This window comes from Manis javanica, chromosome 15, assembly GCF_040802235.1.
Source record: "Manis javanica isolate MJ-LG chromosome 15, MJ_LKY, whole genome shotgun sequence".
Classification (NCBI taxonomy): Eukaryota; Metazoa; Chordata; class Mammalia; order Pholidota; family Manidae; genus Manis; species Manis javanica.
The window spans coordinates 80,403,503-80,421,862 of NC_133170.1; the positions used below are offsets into that span (position 1 = coordinate 80,403,503).

The following is an 18,360-nucleotide window of genomic DNA, read 5'->3' on the forward strand; positions in this document are numbered from 1 at the left end:
GGGGGTTGACCAAGAGATTTTTTTCTTTTCTTTTTGGTTGACTTGGTTAGTTGCATTTTGCCCCAAAACTGCAAAGTAGGTGGGGAAGCAATGAACAGTGGGTGAAAGCTGGGAATTTTTCTTGACCATTTATTTGCAGGAGGGGAGCACAAGTAGATTACAGGGTCCACGTGTGAGTCTGGGCTTGGCCATCCGGGGCTTGGACAGCTGTCCTCACCTCCCTGAGCCTCAGTTTCTCGGGCTTCATCTGGGACCTGCTCCCTGGGGTTAGACAGTCCACTAAAATGGTGATGAAAGGTAGCAAGAACCCATGTGGTGACTGGCACAGAGCAGGCTGATAGAAGTAGGTGGGGAGCCACTAGGGAGGCTAACAAGGGGCTGAGGAGCTAGGGGCACCCATGGTGGGTGGGGGTGACCCTGACCTAGAAGGAGAGGTGGCTGAGAAAGCAACCTTGAGCCATGAAGTGGTTCTATCAGAAAGAAACTCAGAGAGCATTTTAGCAAAATCTCCTTTCCAGAGGAGAGACGGAGGCATGGGCACAGGTGGCAAGTCTGTGAATGAACTCCTGGCCTCACCTACCGCCCCAGCTAGCAGTTTCTTCAACTCGCCTTCTCCTGGAGGCACTTTGGCCAAATGCCTTGCTTGTCCATACCTTTACGGGTGCACCAGGCCCATCCTTCTGCTATGGGAAAGGTCAGGGAGGGGCTGGTATCCCCAGAAAATTAAGAAATGGGGGAAGAAAGCTTGTCTTTCTTCCCATAAATCATAAGACCTCACAGCCCGTGCATTTTGGCCTCGGTTGGGGCTGACGGGATGTGTGGGAAATATCGCAGAAGGTGATAACCCATCATGCAAAATAAATTCATGGGGGTGCGGCTACAGGCGAGCTGGGGCAGCCACGAAGCGTCAGCTGCGCATGCCCCAGAGGCAGCACCGCCACATGCCCCTCCTGGCTGTGCAGAGAAAAGCCAGGAGGCACGGGAGGGACCGAGATGCCTGTGTGCCAGGCTGTGGGCAAGTCGCCAGCCTGACAACCTTCTGGGTGGGCTGTGGATGCCCAACAAACCTGTGTGCCCAGCTGAGCCTTCCAGACCCAGCTCTCTGGCTCACTGTGCTGGACGCCCTCATGGCCTCGGTGAGCCCGTTTCCCCATCAGCCCGTCCCATGGGTCTTCTGACAGTGCCAACCTCCCAGGGCAGCAAAAGCAATGACAGCCATCTTCCTCCTGTTCTTTCTCAGCGTTGGGAAACCCCGTGTCCGGGCTGCCCTGCTTCCTGCCTCCCGTAAAACCAGGTGACCAGGACTTCCGCTGACAATTAGACGTTTCCAACACACCTCTTCTGACAGATGCTCAGCTACCAAGTTCATGTGTTTGGGGAAAACAGTTCAGCAGTTCCTCCCCGGGCCTGAAACCCCACAGGACAAACAAGCCACCTTCCCCTCAGCGATGGGAAGGCCCACAGTAGGTCAGCCCGGCTGGTGGCTCCTCCCTGCGTGGCATGGCAGGTGCCTCACCCTGCTCCCCGCACAGTGGCCAGGGACCTATGCTAGACATAGGAAGCCCCCAGGGCTTGGGGGGGAAGGCTGAACTGACAGCGTCCCTCCAGGGACTTTAAACTCACTGTCTCTCCTACCCCCACAACAAACCTGTGCTCCCAATTGAGCCAACTCTGCCTTAAAGGCCTCCCAGAAGATTCTTATGGTGGCAGAGCACCCGCCACTGTGTGAGGGTGACTCCCAGAAAACAACCTCACCTGCACGTGCAAACGAGAGGCGAAGCCCACTGTAGCCTGGTCCACAGCGCTGCCGAGTTTGCAAAATGCTTTCCTCTTGTGACTGCTCCCTGGTTCTTCCCTTGCAAGGCAGGAGGGCAGGGATTCTTATGCCCACTCAACAGTGAAGATCCTGAGGTCAGAGAGGACCAGGACTATGCTGGGAAGGGTACTGGGAAGGAAACAGAGATGACTGGTTGAAGCTCTGATTCAGGAGCCAGGCTGTTAGAGAGCAAATCTCACATCCACTATGGATTACCTGTGTGACCTTCAGCAAGTAGCTTGAGCTCTCTGTGCCTCAGTGTCCTTATCTGTCAAGGGGATAAATTCCTACCTCCTGAGTCTATTGTAAGGGGTAAATGAGTTGAACACCACAGGGCACTTGGAGCAGGCCCTGGCACATTGCAAGCACAAGAACTGTTGGCCATTATTAGCATTATCAACATTTTTCCAGCCCTTCAGCCAACCAGCAATGGGACCTCAGGTAAACGCTGTGTCCTCTTGGGCCTCACTTTCCTCACTGGCAGCATGATCCCTGATGGGCACTAACAGCTCTGTGTGTCCACAGCTCCTGCCTCTATACCCAAGGCACAGGCCAGAAGGGGGGTAGAAACTGGGGCTCACAGAATCCCTCAGAAGGTCACCTTCCCCTTTTCGGGTCTCAATTTCCCCATGTGTCAGGTGAGGATGCAGGATAAGCAATGTGCTGAGAGCACAAAGCCCAGCCCTTGTACTATGACCTTCCTGGGGACCCAGGCATTTTGTGCAACTCTTGGGGAGACCAAGTCATGACCCTCAGCTGCCCGTCTGTGGTGTCCCAAAGCCAGGGCAGGGTGCAAAGTGTTAACTCCCCACAGGCCAGGGAAAGAGAGCCCTGTGTCCTGCATCCTGAGCCCAATTTCAACAGCCAGAGCCCTGAAGAGAAGAGACCCCATGTTTGCATTGGCAGCTGCGCCAGACACTGGGAGGAACTGGTGCTCAACAGGGCCTGGAAAAGTCAGCTCATCCCGCAGCCAGGCCAGCCTTGCTAGGGTCCCAGCTCTACCACCCGTCATCCCATTACCTAAGCCCCACACAGGACATGACCGCATGGGCCGGGGGTGAGGGGCAGCAGGCGGCTCAGACAGGGCAGCCGTTCACGATGCCACCCCCACCTGGCCCAGACGCAGCCCTGAGTGGGGCCTGCCACAGGGGCTCCTCTCTCTCACCCATGCGCTTGGGGGCCACGGGTGCCAGGCAGGGAGGCTACCCGGTGGGGGCAGCAGGGGGCCAGGACAAATCTGGCCCGTGTCCCACGTAGCTCACAGCCCAGAAGGCCTTGTGCTGTAATGAGGGATATGAGGCACAGAGTGAATTAGGAGCAAGGGCTGGACTTGCTCGCCCCAGAAAGAGGGCTTTGGAGAAGACCTAGGGGACAGCACAAGGCTGACCCCATCTAAGTGGTCATCCAGCCTTGGGAAAGAACACAGATGGCTGTGGAGCAGCAGAGCCCCTTGGCCTGGTTCTTGAAGGACAGAGAAGAGTTGACTTATCAGGCAAAGAAGAGGAAAGTACTGCTGGTGGAGGGAATTGTACAAACACAGGCTTGGCAGAGAGAGGCCTTTAGGTGGTCGGAGTATGACTAAGGCAGCCCACGGGGTCTCGAGTGGGAGAGAGGGGTGTGCATGTGTGGTGGGAAGGCTAGTTTTTCCTGCAGTGACAGCAGAACCTCCTCCTTAGGCCAGGCTGTGGGCACGGTGGCCTGAGCAGGAGACCCCTTGGGGGAGGAATTCTGCCTCACCTCTCTCCAGCTGGGACACCTCAGGGAAGCCGGGTTGCCTTGCCTCAGTTTCTGCATCTGTAAAATGAATACAATCAGACGAGGACTGTCCCCAGCCAACAGCGGGCCCTTGGGAATGCACGGCCCTCTCTCCCTGAGTCCCCCTCCCAGAGGCACTGAGTGGGGATTAGGAACTCCCTGGAGCCCCCCCACCCCACCCCGTCTTTCTGGCCCTCGGCTTCCCATCTCTGAGATGGAACTGTCCCCTCACTGCTTGTCACCCTCATTGTGCTCAGGGTGGTTTGCTGGGACCACAGACCGGAAGGTGTTTTGTCACTTCACAGTTTCTATTATTACTGGGACCTGAACTGGGGCTCTGGATTGAGACCAGTCTGGGTCCAAGTCTGCCTGGCAAGTCGCTTCGCCTCTCTGAGCCTCTGTTTTCCCATCTGTAAAATGAAGGCCATTGCAGCATCCGCCTCACCAACCACGGAGTGTGTTGAAGGAAGTAGCCAGAACCCCCTGTGGGGCCCACAGGCCACGGGGCCCCACCCCAAGAGCTCTCATTCAGGATTTGCAATTGCAACAAGCACCCAGGTTCTGTGGGTACTGCTGGTCCGGTGCCCACCCTTTGAGAACCACTGGTCAAGAGTACGCAAAAGGCAGAGCAGAATGCCGGGCACATGGTACATTTCTCTCAAAAATATAGCTGTGGCCGTGCTGTTTAAGAAATAATAATAGTAACAACTATCCTCTTCCAGTTAGAACTTCTGGCCATGCAGACCCTGGAATTTGATTCAAACCCTTGTGCTCAGAGTTTGCCAGCCCCAGGCCCCTGGCCTGGTGGTTATAGCCCTGGGTCAGCAGGCGCAGCCCCCGACCTCCCCAAGACTCCCCCCAGCCGGCCCACTAGCACCTCTAGCTCTGACCTCTCAGGCAAGAAGGAGGTAAAGCAATTAGCTGCTGGGGAAATGGGAGCTGCTCTCAGGCCCCATCCCCTCCCATCTGACCCCCACCCTTCTACCCTTCCTCTTAACCCCTCTCCGCCACAGCCCACAGATCTCTAAAAAGAAATCTGAGCTGTCCCCTTTATCTCTTTTTCTCTTTGTTCTGCCCAGGGTGGGGCTGTCATTGGAGCCATCTCCTATGCCCAGTCAGGCTCAGAGACCCTTCCCTGAAGCCACCCCTTGGGCTCCCTTCTTTCCTTAGGAAATGTGCCAACCAGTAAAGAGATTTAGACACTCACACCCCCTCCAGAGCAAAGGCCAGCTTGCTGAGACTACACAGGACATTTTGGGCCACAGATAACAAACTCAAAAGGCTCAGGGCCAGACAAGGAAGGGAAATGAGTAAAGAGAATAGAATGCTAGACAGAAGGGAGTGGTGGGGACTTTGGCAAACTTTAGAGTACAGGCCCCACCTGGAGGAGACTATTCAGCTCCAGCTGGTTATTGCCATCCAGGAATGCCATCCCAGTGGTAGGTTGGGACCCCGATGCCCACTTCTTCTTAATTCTTAGAGAGAAGCTAGACATTTAGATTCTTCTTTTTAAAAAATTAACAGTTTCTGACTTTCCAAACCCTACAAGGGCCAAACGAGAAATATCTGAGGACTGGATTTATACAGTAAGGCAATAGTATGTGACTCTATTTCAGGCTTAGTGGGTCCTGCAGACCAGGAAATGCCAGGGCTAGTACTGCTGGACAACAAGGCATTCTTAATCCCTGTGGGCCTCCTGGTGTGCATTAGTAGACTAAAGACTCTGAAAAGGTCTGCAGGAAAGAGACCTGGTTAACTTTGTGAAGCCCAGGAAGCATTAGTGGTTCACAGAAGCTGTCTTGAGACGAAGCCCTCATAGGGCCATGACCTCTGCCGTGTGGTCACCATTTCAACGGTTTACAAGTCCCCTGAGGTACACCTAAGCCCTGAGTTAGGAACCTTCTTTCATCTCCTGACCCAACAACAGTTGGAGACTGCTCTGGGCCAGGCATGGTGTGAGCCCCAGTGACGCATGGTGACGTGACAGGCATGGGTCCCTGCCCTGCCGGGGGGAGCCCTCACCTGATGTCCCCCTTGTCCGGGTTTGCTCCCACCAGCAGCTCCAGCCTTCCCGTCAGTCAGCATGAACGCACACATAAAGCCTTTGTTGGCTGAAAGCAGGGGCTGGGTTCTAGCCCACTGCTGTTACGAATGCACCGTGACACATGAGCTAACATTTAGTCAACATATACTGACTAAGCACCTGCTAAATAGGGGCACTGGCCTCAGTGCTGGGGACACAGCTGTGAATAAGACAGACCCTGAGACCTGGCCCTTGCAGTGGAGAAAAGGAAACAGAAAAAAACAGAGAGGGAATGGGGAGGATGAGGAAAGTAAAATAATTTTTTTTTAATGTTCTTAAGTTTCATGCAGGACATAAACAAGAGACTGAAATAGAATATGTATTGATTTGGGAAACCTACTTTGATAGAGTGATCAACTTAAGTCCCTCTAAGAAAGAGGCATTTATACGGAAGCCTGAGGGCAGGAAGAAGATAACCATCTAAAAGCTTTTCAGGTGAAGAGCGCTGCATGGGCAAAGGCCCTGCGGCAGGAAAAAGCAGTAATGACAGAGAAGAATGGCATTAGATGAGATTGGAGAGGTCAGAAGGGTCTAAATCAGGCAGCGGCTGTGGGCTGTTTTTATCAGTTAGCCATTGCTGCGTAACAACCACCCTCCAAACCTGGCGATGTGTAAGAGCTGCCATCTGTTATCATGGCTCACCCTTCTGGGGGTCAGCGGGGGAAGGCGGTGCTTTGCTCTATGTGGGACTTGGCTGAGGCACTTTGGCTGGAGCAGCTTTGCTCCACATGTCCTTCATCCTCCTCCTGGGACCAGAGGGCTGGCCTAGGCATGTCCTTCTCATAGTGGAGATAGAAGCACAAGACAGTGAGTGGCAGCTGCAAGGCTTCTCAAGCCCTGCACTTGGAATCATCATGTGGCTACTTCTGCTTCATTCTATTGACCACAGCAAGTCCCAGGGCCACCTTCAGGGCAGGAATGACCTCCCACCAGCAACAGTGGGAGAACAGGGCAAGAGAGAGGGAGAGGTGGTTGGTGGGTTGGATGAAGATGGGGACATGAGATGGAGAAAAGCAGATAAATTCCAGAACCAATTAGGGGCAGGATCAATAGGAATGTTGCCAAAGGATTGGCTGTAAGGAGTAAAGAAAAGGGCGGGATCAAGTCAGGCTTCCGAATTTCTCCCCTAGCGACTAGAGGGAGGCAGGAGAGACTAGGCATGGGGGTCTCACACCAGCCCGCCCTGCCCCTGTTCCCTGGCTGCACCATGAGAGGTCAGGGTCAGGGCTCCCACCTCCACCACTGGCTAGCCCAGGCCCCTCCTCACCCCCCACCCCACCAGCACCCCAGCTTCCTGCACCAGTGTACAGTGAAGACCAGACAGCCCTGCTGTGATATATGACCCCCATAGCTGCCGCTGGGATGATGTGTTTCCCCATCTATCACCCGCCTGCCGGGCACCCAGCGCCAGGATTCGGCAGCTGCCCTTCACCAAGACACTTAATTATAAAGGCCTGAAATTTTTCCCCACCAGCCTGGGAAATAAAGGCTTTGTTTACCAATGGCAAGTTGGGAGGCTCCCAGGGGAGAGCCGATAGATCAGGGCAGCCTGGCAGATGCAGTGCGAATCCTGCGTCCTGACGGGGCAGCCAGAGGCTTCGGGGCAGCGATCGCCTCCACCCCCACTGCTGCCCCTCAGCTGTGGTCTCCAATTCTTCATGAGAATATTGATCCCCAAAGCTCTGTGTCATCTTCTCATCTGTGCTGCATTTGAATTCCCTGCAAGCCAGCTCTGCCGCAGCAGAGCTCTTGGTTTGATGCTCAGGGTCCCGCTCCTGGGTCTGTCAGCCCCTCCACACACTCAGTGGGCTGTGGGTTGTGGGCGTGGCAAGTGGGCACAGCAGCACGTTGCAGAAACCAGGCAGGGCTGCTGCTCAAAAGGACCTGGATTTTCTAGCCCAGTGGTTCTCCAAATACAGTCCCTGGAACCCACTGACCATGCACATGCTTGGACCTCCCCCAATAACCTAATGAGCCAGCACTTTAATGCTGGGGGATGGTCCCTGCAATCTGTGCTTTAGCAAGCACACAATCCCCCTTCTTCAGGGGATTCTGATACAGGCTCAAGTTTGAGAACCACTGGCTAGTTCACTGCCAGCCTCTACATGTGCCTCTAGACCATTAAGGTTCTAGATAAAGGGTCTTGGCTTGCCCCAGCAGCCCCGAAAGCAGGGACAGTGGGGACACTGAACCCAGGTTTCCACACTCCCCAGGTCCCGGTGTGCAACCTTGGGCTGATGGCCGAGTCTTAGCAAGCTTCTGTTTTATCTTCTGTGTGACTGACATAGGACTGCTGACCTTATACATTGTGGTCAGGATTCAATGAGGAATACCCCTGGTACCCAGAGATGCTCAGTATCTTGGGCTCTTCTCTGGGAGCATGGCCACACACCCCCATCTGCACAGCAAGGGCTCCCCCAGAGTTCCTGGGGCCACTGCTGCAGGAAGATGATGCTAGCTGGTACCCAGCTCTAGCCCAGGGCAAACCCGTGCCATGGGGCACCTGAATGATTCTGGACTCAGTCTCCCTTCCCCACCATTCCTCCCCTAGCTTCATTCCTAGGATCCAGGAATTGTGGGGGTGCAATGAGGAGCACTTCAACTGAGAGGAGAGGACTCTCAGAAGCACAAAGGTCAGAGCTAACAGGAAGCCTGGGCCCTCCCCAGGCACCCCCTAGGGACAGTGCCCAGAACCCTAGCATCCTAGCCGCACAGCAGCAGGACCGTCACCAGCCGATCTTCACATTCACCGTTATTTTGCTTCCTCAACCCCGCCTTGAGGTGAAGGGTAGGCCCTCACAGCCCAGCTGCACCCAAGGCAGGACTCGAACTCAGGTCTGTCTGATTCCCTGGAAGGGCTCTTTCTACCAAAGGGTCGAAGTTAGAGAAGAACGCGTCTCATCCAGGAGGGGGGAAGGTGTTCCTGGCACAGTCAGGCCCTGGATCAGGTGCTGTGGGAGGAGGGATTCAGGTAAAGGCTGAATTTCATCTTCACCAAATGGTAGATCCAGGAAATGCCCTCTTCCAGGTCTACCCTCCTCGGAACGTGTGAGGGAATTTTGGGGAGTTGACGGAACTGTTACATGTCAGAGTTGTGGTATAGATTACATGACTCTATAATTGTCAAAATGCATAGAACTATATACATTAAAGAATGTGAACTTTACTGTAAGCAAAATTACATCTCAATAAGCCTAACTAACCCCTGTCCTAAAAAAGAGGACAGAAGAAATTGACTTATGTAGCTAAGTATCCAGGGTTAACTGCTTTCAGGCAAAGCTTGATCCAGCAACTCAATCAATCTCTTCAAGGTCCCAGGTTCCCCGTCCCTCCACTCTGCCTTCGGTGGTGCCTGTTGCTCACTCACCTCCCTTCCTCAGCTGCCCCCAGCAGCTCCAAGGTGCCCCCTCCAACACACCCACAAGTTCCAGGGTCTCTCAATCAAGTAGCAATTTTGCCACATCCAACTCAGATAATTGCATCCTTACATCTCACTCTCAAGTAGGACAGAGACGCAATGTCTATTTTCCGGAAACTCCAGGAAATGCCTCCTCACATCATTTCATTGGTTCTTGATGGGCTCTCCATGATCTGTCTCAACTATTCACTGTGGCCTAGAGGTGGAAAATGCTGGGGAATTCAAGTCACTGACCCCAGCTGAGAACAGACCTGGGAAGAGGGGAAGAGGGGAAGAGAGGAAGGACAAATGCCCTTTGCACCCCTACTTGACCAACTCCCAACCAATTGCTGATGGAAAGGCTTCTCCTTCCTGCTGGCCTCTTCATATATGGTCATCCTGCAGAGACGCTTACCCACACATTTGGAGTACACCCAACCAACCTTCACTGCCATCTCCTTGGAGAAGCCAGCACCCAGGCCCCACCCAGCAGGGGGTTTGCACAGTTGCACCCACCACCGGCATGTGCTCCCCACAACCTCCTGGCTGTCCCCCACCTCACTCCAGGAGACTATGGGGCCTAGGAGCTGCTGGAAGGAAGGAGGTGGTCTGTGCATGAAGGACAGAGGAGGCTCATCAGCACACAGAGATTTTAGACCGTGCACCACACAGTGACATGTAGAGAAACTGAGCCTTGGAAGATATTCGGCAATAGTGGTGTAGACATAAGCCAGGCTGGAATCATGGCCTCCTGGCCTCCAATCTGCAATCCACCACCACCCATTGGCCCTGTTTCTGAGCAAATCACTTTACTGCTCTGAGCATCAGAGCATTTGTCTTACGATGTCCCCCCACTGGGCTGGTCCAAACCAAACCAGAATGGGGGTGGCCATCAATGACTGATTCCAACTCTCATCATCGATGTGGGTCACACATGGCACTTCAGGAATGCAGCATGTTAGCAAGCCATGCCTCTCTCTGCTCTTCTTTAAAAGATAATTTCAACGAACTAGTCTACTCTCTCAGTTTGGATTGCCCCAGAAACAGGTCTTGAAATGAGCTGTGTACAAGGTATGCTCAGGAAGCCCTTATTAGTGAGTGAAAGCATAAGGATGAGGTTGCCTAATAAAGGCTGTATTACCAAAGGCAGCTACCACCATGGGCACCTGGGGCTCAGTCCTACTGGAGAACATTGGGAAATTCTACAGAACACACTCCTCATAGCTATCCCACCTGAAAAGGGAGGGAACTGGGATATTGATACACCGGCTCCTGTCTGTTAGTGGTTGAGGGCTTCCTGTTAGTGGTAGAGCATCAATTCCCAGCCTCTTCCTGTCCGCTGACCCTGCTCTAGTAGCTAGACAAACTCTCAGAGAGCTTTTGGTGCTGCCATGGGGTGGGGCTGGTGTGCACAGAAATGCTTTAGCGCCAAGGGGTATGGGTGGGTCCCTAACTGCATGTCACACCCTCCTTCCTTCCTTTCGATGTGGAGAAACCGTTTATCTTCTTCAAGACCCAACTCCGAGTATAACTTCCTCTGTGAAGCCTGCTCCAAATCCCCCAAGGAGATTTGGAATGTGTCTTCTTATGGCAACACTATCTTGTCTCTCTCATAAGCATTGCTTTCATTCATTTGCCAGACGTTTCTTCAATGGCAGATGGGTGCCAGGCAGCCTGAGTCTCTGATCACGCTGCACTCTAACCATTCTTGACTTGCCTGTGAGCACTAGACTGTGAGTTCTCTGCAGGCAGGGCTGCGTCAGATTCATTTCCACATCCCCAGTGTCTAGCACACAGTGAACACTCAGGAGGTGCTGGCTGATTGAAACTTCAAGGTAAGAAGCAAATCTGATGGTCATGAAAAGTGCTTGGCTTGGTACAAAACCTGCTGAAATAAAAGTTTTGAAGAAATAGTAGTTAGTGTGTAGGTGTCAGTTGTGTGAATCCCTCTGGAATACATTCCCATCCCCATCGGTATCCACCTTGTCCCAGGCGCTCTAAATGACAGAACCACCGTCCCTTGGGAGCCCCCAGCAGAGATGCTATCTAAAATTAGACCTGCCTCGGCTGGTGCTTAAAATTAGGACTTCACATTTCCAAGATGCCAACAGGTGCTGAGCAACAGTTCATGGACCAAAATAAACCAGTGGCACACTGGGAATTAAAATTAGATGAACCCTCTCAGTTCAAACTGTCGTCAGCATGGGGCAAGTTGTCTTCAATAAAGGGTTGAAAGGAGGAAGTCCAAACCCCTCATTGTCTGAACTCAGGAGTTGAAGGGACTCCATAGATACTGAAAACGTGCTTGATTCCAGTCCCTGTGCCTACAGCCTTGTTTAATGTATGCAGCTGGATATGCACAGTGCTGGGACAACAGCAGTATGCTCATCACCATGCCACCTTGCAAATGGAACACAGAGCTTCGGTCCAGGGACCTGTCCAAAGTGGACCGGAAGCAGAGCAGGGTTGGAACCTCCGCTCCTCACTGGCTGCTCCTGATTTGATTCAGGGAGCAAGACCATCCTCACCCATTTCTGTGAGGATCCCCAGCCACTAACCCTACCTCCTTAGGTAGGCTTGGTTTGGGTCATGTGACCTGCCCCTGGCCACTCCAACTGGGCAGAATGATGGGCATCTACCCTAGGGTGAGCTGCTCATTGGTTGGCCAGAATCTACAGGGTCTGGCTGGGAAGGATGCCCTGGATCACTCAGATATCTTCCAGGAGAAGACGCAGGAAGCACGTTTCCTAGGAGGAAAGGATGGAACAGATCTTACCTAGGAAAGAGAGACATGGGGCAGCAGCAGAAAGCAGCGAGGGCACAGAATGACTTCAGCCAACGTTAGAAAGCAGTTGGGCATGTCACACTGCATCCTCAACTCATCTCCAGAAATCTCATCCACTTTTATAGATGAAAGTAACTGTGGATCAGAAAGGTTACCAAGCAACCTAGAGAGAGATGAAAACAAGGGTGCCCCGGTCTTCCAGTCTAGTGTGTGCATGTGGACAGGGGCACCCATCCACATGGGTGTGCAGGCACATCAGGGGTGTGTATGTGTGGGAGTTGTGGGTGCCCCAGAGGAGGGCAGTGATGACTGGGAATTCGGGGCAGGTGCGGCCCTCCATGCAGCTGCCATGGGCGCCCCTCCACACTGGAACCTCTCCGCATTTCTCATGATTTGCCACAAATGGGGCCGTGTCAACTCCACCAGGACTCACATGGAAATGATGGTTGACACCAAGATAAAGGGGGCCTTTTTCACGGCCCAGATCTCCACCGCCTGGTGGCTCTCCCCAGGGCCAGCATAAGGGCCCTGTGGCAGCTTTGGGGGCAACAGACTCAGTTTGGCAGAAAGTTCCCAAAAGAATAGATTTTATGTCTGACTAAGTTGAATGCCATTGATCTCCCTCTAAAATAATCTAAAACATCTGAGCTTCTGGTCAAGGCTAAATAAGGCTCTGCCCTCACCAGCCGTCTGTGTGCTACTCAACAGAAGAAGCAGGCTTTGGTAGCAACCCCCTTAAATCTGAAATACTGGATCTTCCACAGGATGACCCTGAGAAAGTTCAAACTTTCTTGAGCCTCAGTTTCCTTGTCTGTAATGTAGGAGAAATAATGGTACCTTCTTCAAAGGTTGTTTCAAAGAAATGAAAATATAAGGTCATTGTCAGTTTCTTTGAGCATCTTGCATGGTGACATAAAATAAACTTTGGCCCAGGGATGTAGAGCACAGGGTTCTGCTTTTTCACTCAGCCACTGAGTCACCACATGACTCTGGACAAGTCCCATGTCCTCTCGGGATCACAGTTGCTCTCAGTTCTGTAATGAAAGCATAGCTCAGATCTGTTCATTCATTCATCATGGACTAGATCCTGTGCTCAACATGGTAGGTACAGATGTGACGAAGACAAAGCAGGTTGTGGTGAAGGCTTCCTGGAAGAAGATGCATGTAGGCTGACTCCTTTCTTTCTTAGGAGGTTGCAAGAGTAAAGGGGCATGTCTAGAGAAGAGGAGCCCACCTCCAGGATTCTCCTGGGTCTGTCTGTCAACTGGCTCACTGAGAACACAGCACACAGTGCGCACTCATCCGCGTAGGCATGTATAGTCATGCAGGACACACACCCGCCAGCAGACAGGGTTCGACAGGCCCCGAGTCTGCGTCTCAGGGAAAAGGATTGATTCGACAGAAAACAGGAAACAACTCCAAATGTTCAAACCTCCCTCAGCAGCCCCATTCCTTTTCCACACTTTATGAAAATGAGATGGGACAGCAGAGGGCAGGGAGGTGCGTAATGCTCTGGCTATTTCCTGACGTCCTTCCCAGTGCCCCAGAGACCTGGACCGAGTGGAGTTATCTCCTCCCGGGCTGGGAGGGGGCTAGTGTGGAGCCAAAAACACCAAGATACAGGGAAGAAGCATGAACAACTATACAAACAAACCAGGCTGTGGCTGTGGGCCAACAGAAACACAGCCCACAGCCCTCCCCAGCCCCAGTCCCAACCCAAGTGCTGGCTGGACGCCAGCTAATGGCCACAGAGGTGATGGGGGTCCAATGCAAGATCTGAGCCCTGCTTCTCGAGTAAAACTAATGGGGAAGCTAATGACTCTGAGAAGCAGCAGCAGATTGGTGCTTCTCTCCCTGTTCTGTGTGCTGAGGTCTCTCTAGTTCTTCCATGCAAGGGTCTCTGCATCTGCTTTTATACCTGTGTCTCTGCATCTGTTGTTCCCTGGACCTCTGTCTCACTCCCTTATGCCTCTGTGTATGTGTGTGCGTGTGTGTGTGCGCGTGCGTGTGTGCGTGTGTCTCCAGTGTCTCTCTGTGGGGATTGGAATTTCTTTCTCTCCCAAACAAGTAGGGGGAAGCCATCAGGATAGCTGAAAAATCTAACCTTACATAAAACTTGCTATGAAGTACACATTAAAGAGACACCGCTGACATCACATTGACAAAAAACGAAAAGATCAATAATATTCTTCATTAACATGGTGGAGCAAATGGACACTCTCAACAACTGTCAATGGGAGTAAAAATCTGTATTTTTTTTTTTTTTTGGTGAATCATTTAGCAATAGCTATGGAAATGTTAAATGTACGTGCCCACTGACCCAGCAATGCCACTGCTAGGAATCGGTGTGCACAAAGACATACAAGGATGTGCAAAGATACAATAGCATTGTTTATACACCATTGTTTTAATAGCGAAAAACTGGAAATAATCTAAGAATTATTTAAAGGGGGCAGGTCACGTAAGTCAAGGTATAGCCATACTATGGAATATTATGCAGATATTTAAAAGAGCAAGCTAGAGCCACATGTCAAGGAATGAAAGGTGTCCATGCAGTAAAGAAAACCACACGGCGTATTAGGGATAGGTAAGCTATGCTGCAAAAAAAAAAATGTTCCAGACCTTCAGTGGCTTAATACAGAAAGGTTTATTTCTTGTTCACAGAATGTCTGCTGTGAGTTTGGTCACTGTCCAGGATAGCTGTCCTCCATGCAGTGACTCAGCAATCCAGTGTGAGTCCACCCTGTAACTCTTCTGTCCTAATCCTGGGCGAGCTACCTAATTGCAAGGAAATTGGGGGGACTATGTAAATTTCAGATGAGCAGTAGATGACCCTGCCCAATAAGGGTCACATGCAAAATACAATCTCACTTATGTGAAAAAGTTAAACCATGTTGAGGAGTGTGTGTTATACATGCAAATACTTAAGAAAAGATCCGGAAGGGCGTATCAAGGTGCTGAATGAATTAATCTCTTAAGAGGGGAATAGCATTGGAATTAATGTGCTGGGGCATGATGGTCCCAGTTTCACTCCATATTCATTCATATTGATCATATTTTTGCACACAGGTATGTTTGTTAAAAAAGAAAATAGAATAGAAATGGAGAGATTGCTTCTTTTTGGCAGATCAACCACCTCACCTGTTCTTTTCTTCTGTTTTCCCAATGGTGCAAAACAGGTGTTTTCTGCCTTGTATAAGGGGGACTTAATACCCATCTGAAGTCCCCTGGTAGACCTGGCCAGGGGCAGGTGTGTAGGAGTGATGACCAAGTCCAGGTATGTCCCATGAACTCAGCATTTCCCACAAAACCAGATTCACAAAACTAGAACACCTGCAACAGACTCTTCAACAAAAGCAAACCATAAAGGTCTAGGATAAATTATATGTGCCAAACATTACCTGTCACATCCTTCTCTTTCACTCCCCAAAAGCCAACTGATATATTGGGTATGTGGGGGGGACTTGGTGAAGGGGGGAGCCTAGTAAACATAATGTCCTTCATGTAATTGCAGATTAATGATACCAAAATAAAACTAATTTAAAAAAAGCCAACTGATATGCTAAAGGCACTGACAAGTCCTGCAGGGAAGAAACTCACTAAACGTTATAAAATCCAGTGTTTCTCAGTTTGACTGTGGCACCTTTGTTCTTTTTACCATGGCATGCATTGGGCGGGGGGCGGGGTGGGGGTGGGGGACTTGCCCTTATAGAATCACAGACTGACAGCACCCTTTGTAGGTTTTGTAACCATCTCCTTTTCAGACAAGGGGTTTTCTCCAGTCAGGCACTGACCTAGATATTTATACACATTCTCATCTTATTTTTACAAGGCAATTGGAAGAATTATTGCCACTCCATATGTGAGACAATGTGAAGTCCCAGAGAGGTTGTCACTTCGCTGCAATGAATATCTTTACCTCCCCAGCATCCATTCACTTCTCCAGCCAACACTACCAGTATTTTCCTCTTGGAAAGGCCTGACCTTTTCTCAGCTGTGTGGAGTAAGTCCTGATCAGCTTAGCTCAGAGCCTCTCCCAGCCTCTCAGCCAGTGATGGGTTCTACAGTAGCATGCAATCTAATCAGAGCCAAATGAAACAGGACACATTCACAGGGGCTCGTCCTGTTCCCTGGAGTGGAGTGTTACAAGCTGAACTTACGTCTTGTTACAAGCTGAGTGTCACATCTTTGAGCCACAGAGCCATCTTGCCACCATGATATACATCACTTAGGTGTATTAATAATGCCAAAATGGCAGGAGGCAGGAGAGTCAGAGAAATGGAGCCCTGGTGACCTCATTTGAGCATCTAGATCAACCCATTCCTGAAGGTGATCCCGATTATTGCAGCCCATATATTCCCACTCTCACCACCTCTTTAATTCTTTGTTTTATTTTGTTTTGCTTAAGCCTCTTAGAGGCTGAATTTCTCATCAGGACTTAAACCTAGATCTGCCAGATTCCAATGCCCACCCTCTTAAACAACCTACAAGGAGCCCTCTTCTGGGCAATGGAGTCAGAAGGGACCTTAGATACTGTTTGATTCAAAACCCTTTCATTTCACAAATGAGGAGACTGAGACCAGGGGAAGTCGAGGGACTCCCCTGAAGTCACACAGCAGGCCTATCTCGGAACCTGCATTGCCATCTACATACCCCCAAAGGCCCCTAGCATGTTTACCTGACCTTGGTCCTTCATGTGGCTCTGAGGCCATGGAGTGGTCAACAAAATTTTTTATTTTTAGCAGATGATGACCGAGGCCCACCCTGGTACCCTTGGCCATGAACTATGTCCGGAGCCATTTGTGGCCGATACCAGTTCAAAGGCTGACACTCGAGAATGGCTTAGTGGCTTTTTCATTTCATTGAGTGTGGACTCTAATGACCTCATCCTCATCACTTGCTTTCCAAAGGGTTTTCTCCAGTGGGAGAGAAAGCCAGAGGGTGGCAGCTAACCTACTACAGGAACTGCACACCCCACAACCCAACTTCCCACCCCTCGGGTCTCTAAGCTTCAGTTTCATCTCCTGTAAAGGGGCAGTACTAGCAGAGCATCCTGTATGCGTAGTGACAGAATGGAATGAAATCCCACAAGAGAGAGCCGAGTATGTCAGTGCCACTGTGTAAACACCACTTAGCACCTTTCTCATCATCACCAGATGGAGCCCAGATTAGTGGGATCGTAAGAGTTCGGGGCTGAGATTTAGGAGATGTCTGTTGGCCCTAGCAGTGTCACTAATTCCTCGGGGTCCTAGAAAAGTTCCCTCCACTCTGAGCCTCAGTTTCCTCAAGCATGAAGAGAGACCAAGACTCTCTAAGGCGCTTCCAACCCCCACAGCTGGCTGGCCAGGAGAGAAACAGCATTTAGCTGATGGCTCTGAGTCCCAGGACCCCTGCTGGGGGTCAGGTCTGCCCCAGGGACCCTCCAGCCACTGGCTCACCAGCCTGAGTGGGGTGGCTCCTCTTCCCCAAACTGAAGAGGGGAAGCGTAAGACAATAGGGTCCGGGAGGAGCCCTGCCCCAACCTTCCTGGACACGTTCCTAAGCAAGCAAACTGGACTCTCTTCCAAATTTCAACAGGCTCTTCAGGATGTTTTCTGTTTTCACGGAATGAGAGCCCCCAGTTTACTAGCAGGAAAACTCCAAGTCCGAAGATCTCAGTTGACTTGCTCAAAGCCATTCAGTCACAGGCGAAGAGCACAGAGTGGGTGCACAGGGTGCTAGACCCCCCAAGAAAGGATTCCTTCTACCAGACCATATTTCTTCTGAATTGAGAAAGTGCTTCTCAGATTTCTGCAAATAGCCAAGCCATCAGAGCTGTGTTTAGAGGCTAGGAAAAAACTTTGTTCCAATGATTTTTGAGTTCAGGAGGTAGGGAGAACGTGACTCTTTTTCATGTGCTTCAGTAACTACAACTGGTAACCTTTGGAATTGCTCAAACTATCCTCTGGGATAGTTCTCAGGGAAGAAGTAAAAAATATGTGAGAGTGGTGGTCAAGAACAGATCCATTGTCTGCCTCCCAATTATAGCTGTGTGACCTTGGGCAAGTCACTTCACCTCTCTGAGCCCCAATCTTTATGCTTTCCATGGAGGTAATAGCTGGTTGTAAAGACTGAAGTTACTAGGCAGTTATTGAAAAGAGTGAGGTTGGCCTAGGATGCACTAATAGGGACTGAAGTCCCTGGCGTGCTGTAAGTGGGAAAGCGATTTTTATTGCAGGACAATGTGGTGGGTGTGATTGTGTCTGGGGAAGGAATGGCAGCTCTGCCTTCTTCTTTCTCCTCCTCCCTTGTGATAGATTGCATTAATGCCTGTGGTTTTCACCCACCCAGGACACATGCCCTTGGCCATCTGACCTTACAGTGCCTCCCACCTCTGATGCTGGGCTTGGCCATGTGACTTGCTTTAGCTAATGAGACTTTAGCAAGCATGATGCAAGCAGAGCCCCGACACAGGCTTGTGTGTTTCACTCACGCGCCCCTGCTCCTCTGTGATTGCCAAGAGATTGTGCCCTGGGCAGCCTGCT

The 18,360-nt window shown here is 51.2% G+C and overlaps 1 long non-coding RNA gene across 1 annotated transcript in view; it reads right to left on the reverse strand.

Annotated features, from left to right (window-relative positions):
- Window positions 1-18,360, reverse strand: part of LOC108386090 (uncharacterized) — a 72,370-nt gene that overhangs the window by 8,740 nt on the left and 45,270 nt on the right. Inside the window, exons 2-3 of the long non-coding RNA XR_012125737.1 lie at window positions 3,554-3,610; window positions 1,756-1,945 (exon numbers count right to left, since the gene is read on the reverse strand). This is a non-coding gene — a long non-coding RNA (uncharacterized lncRNA). The remainder of the gene's footprint in view (window positions 1-1,755; window positions 1,946-3,553; window positions 3,611-18,360) is intronic.